Here is a 7597-nt window from a genome sequence, read left to right on the forward strand (position 1 = left end):
AGCCGCCTGGTGTTCAGAAGGATGCCTACTACGCCCTCCATCACATGCGGGCGATCGTACGGGACCATAATCACCTTCTGCTACCAAATAATCTCAAAGATTGGGCCGCGAGCTTGTCGGCAATCCAGGACGTGGACATCAGACAAGAATTCTTTCGCATCCAGTCGGAGTTTGCGGAAATCATCCACCAAGATGTCCTTCGTACCTCGGGGCAGTTCAACCTCAGAAATCACCGTCCAACAGTGAGATAGACACAACGCTACAAATGCAGGCTGACAACGCCCGCGATTTCATGACCATCACGATAGACGGCGGCTTCATCCACGCTCCGGTCCCTTGAGTCGAGTCCAAAGTAGTGATGCTATGTGTAGTTCTGAAACATCGATTGGCTCATGTTGTAATTAAACTTTAATGAACTTGTATGTCTCTTTGGTTTGGACAGTCGTTCAACTTAGATGTAATCGATGCTATTAATGTCTTGCTTTTCTCTTCCGATCCTTTTGTTGCATACATATATATTGCTTATGTATTGTATGTGAATTGCTACTAACGTTTTGTTTGGCTAGTGCATAGAGATGCCGTCGTATGTTGTGTACAAGGGTAAGGTTCCCGGAGTCTACGACGACTGGGAGGAGTGTCGGAGGCAGGTTCACCATTTCAGCGGTAACAGTTACAAAGGGTACACCACTAGGGCGGAGGCAGAATCTAGATACGCGCGCTATCTAGCGGGAGAGAGGAGGGAGCGTTGGAGGAACCGGATGAAGACCAGTTTCATCGTGATTATACTCATCGTGATGACCGCAGCTCTCTTCTATGTGATGGTAGTTTAGATGATCGATATCGACTTGTAATGTGAAGACAAACTCGCTACTCGCGGTCTCGGGACTTGTAATGTTCTATCTTTGTTCGGTCTTTTGAATTTGGAGACTAATATGATGATTTGTATTCAGAGACTAATATTCTATTGTATTCGATGAATCTACTGTTGCTGTGTGGTGTTGTCTAAATTCTATCCAATAATATATTTTGTAACCAGTGAAAATATCAGAAAAGAAAAAAATTCCTAATAATCATACTAGTGGCGCACCACTCAAGACACTAATGGCGCACTATAAAAATGAAACTAATGGCGCATCACTCACTAGTGCACCATTAGTATGCCAAAGCACATGGGTACATATGGCCCCCAGGGAGGCATTCTAATGGCGCACTGTTGGCTATACTAATGGCGCACTGCGTGGTGCGCCATTGGTACACCAGATACTAATGGCGCACCAGTGGTGCGCCATTAGTATTTAATTCTAATGGCGTGGTGCTTGTGGCGCGCCAGTAGTGTGCCATTAGTAGGCAAAACTGGTGCGCCACTAGCATGCCTTTTCCTAGTAGTGAGGGGGTGAGCCAAATAAATCTAATATAGCATTATAAGAATCAAAAGTATGGCTACCCAAAAAGTTCCCTCCGGTAATAGTATCAAGAACATAACGGTGCCAAGGAGTAATGCCTACAAAAAAATTGCGAAGGAGAACGGAAGTAGATTGCTTCCTAGTAGATCTATTTTGAGCATTGCAAATTCTATACCAAGCATATTTTAGATTTTCTCCCTCCCTTTGCTTAAAATTTAGAATTTCATTCTCGGGAGACAACGGAGAAGATAAGGGACTAGCCATAACGACAAGCAAACAATCTAACACACAAGCAAACAAAAAGCAAGCGGGTAAAAAGAGGCAAATAGAGAGGGAGGATAGAGAGAGAGGGCGAATAAAACGGCAAGGGTGAAGTGGGGGAGAGGAAAACGAGAGGCAAATGGAAAATAATGTAATGCGAGAGATAAGGGTATGTGATGGGTACTTGGTATGTTGACTTTTGCGTAGACCTCCCCGGCAACGGCGCCAGAAATCCTTCTTGCTACCTCTTGAGCACTGCGTTGGTTTTCCCTGAAGAGGAAGGGATGATGCAGCAAAGTAGCGTACGTATTTCCCTCAGTTTTTGAGAACCGAGGTATCAATCCAGTAGGAGGCTATGCGCGAGTCGCTCGTACCTGTAGAAAACAAATAAATCCTGCAACCAACGCAAATAGGGGTTGCCAATCCCTATAAGGCCACTTACGGGAGTGAGATCTGATAGATATGATAAGATAATATTTTTGGTATTTTTATGATAAAGATGCAAAGTAAAATAAAGGCAAAATAAATAGCAAAGGAAATAACTAAGTAATATGAGATTAATATGTAAAGATAGACCCGGGGGCCATAGGTTTCACTAGTGGCTTCTCTCGAGAGCATAAGTACTCTACGGTGGGTGAACAAATTACTGTTGGAGCAATTGACAGAATTGAGCATAGTTATGAGAATATCTAGGTATGATCATATATATAGGCATCACGTCCGAGACAAGTAGACCGACTCCTGCCTGCAGCTACTACTATTACTCCACTCATCGACCGCTATCGAGCATGCATCTAGAGTATTAAGTTAAAAATAGAGTAACGCCTTAAGCAAGATGACATGATGTAGAGGGATAGACTCATGCAATATGAAGAAAACCCCATCTTGTTATCCTCGATGGCAACAATACAATACGTGCCTTGCTGCCCCTACTGTCACTGGGAAAGGACACCGCAAGATTGAACCCAAAGCTAAGCACTTCTCTCATTGCAAGAAAGATCAATCTAGTACGCCAAACCAAACTGATAATTCAGAGAGGCTATGGTGTTGATGTAGAAGTCCTCCATGATCGATGCCCCCTCCGGTGGAGCTCCGGAACAGGCCCTAAATGGGATCTCATGGATACAGAAAGTTATGGCGGTAGAATTAAGGTTTTGGCTCCGTATCTGATCATTTGGGGGTATGTAGGTATATATAGGAGGAAGGAGTACGTCGGTGGAGCAACAGGGGGCCCACGAGGGTGGTGGGCACGCCTGGGGTAGGCAGGCGCGCCCCCTACCTCGTGGCCTCCTCTTTTCTTTCTTTACGTAGGGTCCAAGTCTCCCGGGTCTTGTTCGTTGAGAAAATCATGTTCCCGAAGGTTTCATTCCGTTTGGACTCCGTTTGATATTCCTTTTCTTCGAAACCCTAAAACAGGCAAAAACAGCAATTCTGGGCTGGGCCTCCGGTTAATAGGCTAGTCCCAAAAATAATATAGAAGTGGATAATAAAGCCCAACAATGTCCAAAACAGTAGATAATATAGCATGGAGCAATCAAAAATTATAGATACGTTGGAGACGTATCACCATGGTATAAATTTTGTCCCATTTGGGGCAGGTTTGGGTATATGCTTCTCACAAACTGGAGCTTCTCACAACAAGCATGATGGTTTTCGATAGGGAACGTCCCACCTTTGGGGATGAAACGATATCCATTGCCCCTTATTGCTTTAAAAAAAAATTCTCGTGTAAACATAGAAGAACAGGAGTGTTGTGTGAATTTTTGAGATTTTTCGGGGTTCGTTTGGACATTTTTATGCATTAAATGTGTTTTCAATGCATTTATGTGCATAATTCAAATTGAACCACATGCACATGCTCCAATGCATATAAATTGGTTAAAAATCAAATATGTGTCCTTGGGTGCATGCTTAGGTCCCATGCAAGAAATGGGAATGAATTTCAAACACTAGGGCACCGTTGATTGCTGACAAAACATTGAGATGCCTGGTTTTAAAATTCTAGTAAATCCAAAACTCATCTGAAATTCATGAAACCTGGCATGCTATCATGGAGCGGCATCAACATGCCATGGTACAAATTTTGTCCCATTTGGGGCTAGTTTGGGCATATGCTTCTCACAACAAGCATGATGGTTTTTGATAGGGAACAACCCACCACTACAAGAAATATGTCAACTTGTGACCACCACTATTGGTCATTGAAAGGTCACAAATTTCCATTTGCGACCTTTTTGTGACCAAAAACAAGGTCAAAAGCTGGCCGTCATAAACTGACTATAGCGACCTTTCTTCTGGAATGGTCGAAGACGTTTATGACCAAAATATGTCCACTGTGGTTTTGGTCACTAGCAACCTCCCCAGGCCACGTAGGCATCCAGCGTGGCAAGCTGATGTGGCACAAGATTCAGCCCGGTCCAATTCAGTTTTCTACATGGGCCTAGCCCATTAATTCAGCCTTTCTATATTTTTTTCTGTCAATTTTTGGTCGACTTCATGGGCCTGGCCCAACATTGCAGCCTTTTTTATTATTGGGCCTTGGCCTTTTCGTCTAAATAATTATAATTTCCTTTTTTTATTAAATGGGTCCACCAGTCAGATGGGTCCCAGTTGTCAGGTTTGGGTCTGGTAAGTGAGTCCCATCTATCAGGCTCATATTCTTCATATTTCAACTAGTATTTAACTTGGCAGACAAAAGCACACATGATACTTCAAATAAGAGCAACCAGATCACGTTGCCAATACATATGACCATGTGTAATACAGTACTTTACAAGATCTACATGTGTAACGAGCTCTACAAGTGTGATACAATACTGCTTTACAAGAAAATGATGACATGCCGGACTCGCTGGACAACCATAGTCAAGGCTGGGAACAAACAAAACGGCAACATGGCTTCCTCTGTCAGGGCTGCCGGTGCTGCTCCTTCCCCGCCGCCGCCGCACAGGTGAATTTCCTGCACAAGTGAAATTGGACTGAATCTGTAAACTTGTTTATACTCCTGGACTGTGTTTGGAATGAATTTGGAGTACAAGGAAACCAAAACAATATCTGGACTGTGTTTGGACTAAATTTGGAGTACTCCTGGACTGAATTTGGACTGAATTTAACTGAAACAATGATCAGGACAATGAACAGTACACAAAACATTATAGTCCAGAACCATATGTGACGGACGGTACCCCAACATTACACAAAGGATGGTCAATGATCAAGACTAGTGTGCAATGATATATACCTTTGGTGACCGGGCTAGAATAATGGACCATAGCCTGAGGATCACGACGTTCGTCGTCTTGACGTACTCGTGCACCTTCTTCATGATGTGCTGTGCCTCCACTATACTCTCCATCGTCATCTTGTCCGAGGACTTGTCGATGATCACCTCTGAGCATATCTCACCTATCTTTCTCTGCTTGGCCCGGACCATCGCGCCCACGCTAGTAGCAAGGATGCTGCCAGTGCATAACCGACCCACTCGCTGCAATAGAAAAGATGAAACTTGCATATTATTCCAAGTCCCATTTTCAACTTGAGTACACACAAATATGTAACCAGGATTCAATGAAAATGATGCTTATAATCTTAATGATGCACTAAGCAGACTAACGGAAATATATATGGGAGGTATTCAGAAACATGTTTAATGGAAATATCCAGCTTGGAGATATTCAGAAGCATGATACTCCTAATCATGTACTTATGCTGAGAATATTTATGCTTGCATGTTCAGAATATATACTCTACTCAGCTTTACTAAGAAATATTGTTAAATCTTGACAAGTTAAATCTTGTTCGGTCTTGTTAAATACTCCAAGCAACTAATCCTACTGCGACTGCATCTTGAGTATAGTTACTCCAAGCAACTCTCTCGGACGAGTACTAACTAGAAAGAGCACCATGGGGACGGGGAGGGTTGGATGGAAATCTCACCAGGATGAGGTCGAAGATGAACCAGGAGGTGCCGAAGAGGAACACGAACAGGGACAGCAGGAACGGCATGAACTCCAGCCCTCTTCGACCAACCTCTGCACAAGCACAACCACACGCATGTCTCATGATTCAGTAGTCAGCGCGTACACCAAACTGTTGACTGTGGATTTCAGAAATGTGTGCGTGCGTACCGTGAAGACGGCGATCCGTGAAGCTGATCGTGACGTTGACGCAGGGCACGGCGATGGCGCCAAGCCGCGATGCCGCCGCCGAGGACGACGAGGGAGAGGACCAGGACCCCCGCTCGCAGTCGGTGGTGGCGACCAGGAACATACAAAGAGTACAAGAACAAACAAAGCTCATGGTTACACTTAATTCACATTTTCTAACTCTCTTTTTACATGTATAAGATGCTAGAAATAAGATGTAGAGTTTTCAAAAAATAATCAGCATACTTGCATTTTGCAGTGCTACTGTGTGCACTGGACAACAATCATTTATGGACTTAATTCAAAACACTTGTAACATAACAGAAGCAGGGTGAACAGGGTACCGCATTTGATACCAACTGAGAACACTTATTACATAACAAGACAAGAGCAAAGTGAACTTAGTGTCGCAGTGTTGTTTAAGAGAGCGGCTCGTTCAATTTAAATTCACACCGAATGAGGCCAGAACCAACTTACATGATCTGGTATAAATCTACCAAATACCCTATTTCGCAACATCACAGAACACACGAACTAAACCTAACATACAAGTGAGGTCACGACCAATATACATGACCTAGTAAGGAACCAAGGACCTTCAGTAGAAACCACCAAAACCTCGGCACGATCCACAGAACAATATTATTCTACCGTTTGGTTAAAGCTAGAACACTGCGACGCTGCATACATCTCCCTATGCAGCAACTAAAATCAAGTGTCTTCGCCATACACAAGACCAACACGGTACCAAAAATGATCTATTGCACAACCACGGCAGTTAGTACCAGCCAGCACAGTTAAAGTTGCATCCACGGATCATGGCAACTGGAGAGAAGTGATATACCTCGTTGATGGCGAGCATCTGGCCGTTGGCCTTCTTCACCTTCTTGAGCTTCCTCAGGAAGTACCTGCGCGCAAACAACCAAACAATCAAACACATAAGCGCCGACGAAACCAGCGCGCGAGGAAGATCGAGGTCGGGGAGGAGACTGACCAGAACTTGGACTTGGCGCGGACCTCGTTGGTGGCCCAGAGCTTCATGCGGTAGATCTTGGGCTGCTCATCGCCGGGGGTCGGCAGCGCGCGACCCACCACCTGGTACTGGTGGAACTGCACGCAAACACAGAGAGGTCAGCCACGATGGGGGTAAGATCGACGGCGCGGCGGATCTAGAGGACTGGGGGAGGACGGCGGGGCGGGGAAGAGAGAGAGAGGGAGGAGGAGCTTACCCTGTGGGCGACCATTCTGACGAGCTCTTGAGACCAGAGTCCGGGGCGGCGAGCGTGGGGCGGCGAAGCGAGAGGCGAGGTTGGATACGTAGTGCTGGAGGAAGGAGGAGGCGGCGGCGAGGGGGGTGGGAGGCGGGGAGGGGGAGGGGCACCGCTGAACTATATCGACACCGCGGACGACGACGAGCACTCCCCTCCACCTCCGCCCTCGAAGCTCATCTCCATGCCTCCTCCCTGGTCACCGACGCCTTGCGCGCCGGCGATGGCTGCCGGCCTAGATGGCGGCGACGGAGAGGGAGTTCGGTGAGTGGGTGGGGAGAGGGAGTGGGTGGATCTGGCCGCCGGTTGAGGGGAGAGGAGGGGGAGCGGCAGCGGAGAAGGGGGATCCGACGGGTTGTGGCGCAGGTTGAGGTACGGGTGTAGGGTTAGGGAAGGGAGGTGGCTGGGGTGGCGATGCGGTGGGGAAGGGAGGGGTCGGGGTGGCGATGCGGCGAGGATGGGCGCGGGGAGGCCATGGATGCGGGGAGGTCGCCGCCGGCTGGTGGGATCGGGGGAGGGG

General features: G+C 46.5%; 1 long non-coding RNA gene across 1 annotated transcript; it reads right to left on the bottom strand.

Moving 5' to 3' along the window:
• Window positions 1-6636: 6636 nt before the first annotated feature.
• LOC125556100 lies at window positions 6637-7073 on the bottom strand. The gene is made up of 3 exons (XR_007305000.1): window positions 7039-7073; window positions 6804-6919; window positions 6637-6717 (listed from the first exon to the last, which is right to left on the bottom strand). It is a non-coding gene; the product is annotated as an uncharacterized LOC125556100 (long non-coding RNA).
• Window positions 7074-7597: the final 524 nt, after the last annotated feature.

The sequence above is a fragment of the Triticum urartu genome, chromosome 5, assembly GCF_003073215.2.
Source record: "Triticum urartu cultivar G1812 chromosome 5, Tu2.1, whole genome shotgun sequence".
Lineage (NCBI taxonomy): Eukaryota > Viridiplantae > Streptophyta > Magnoliopsida > Poales > Poaceae > Triticum > Triticum urartu.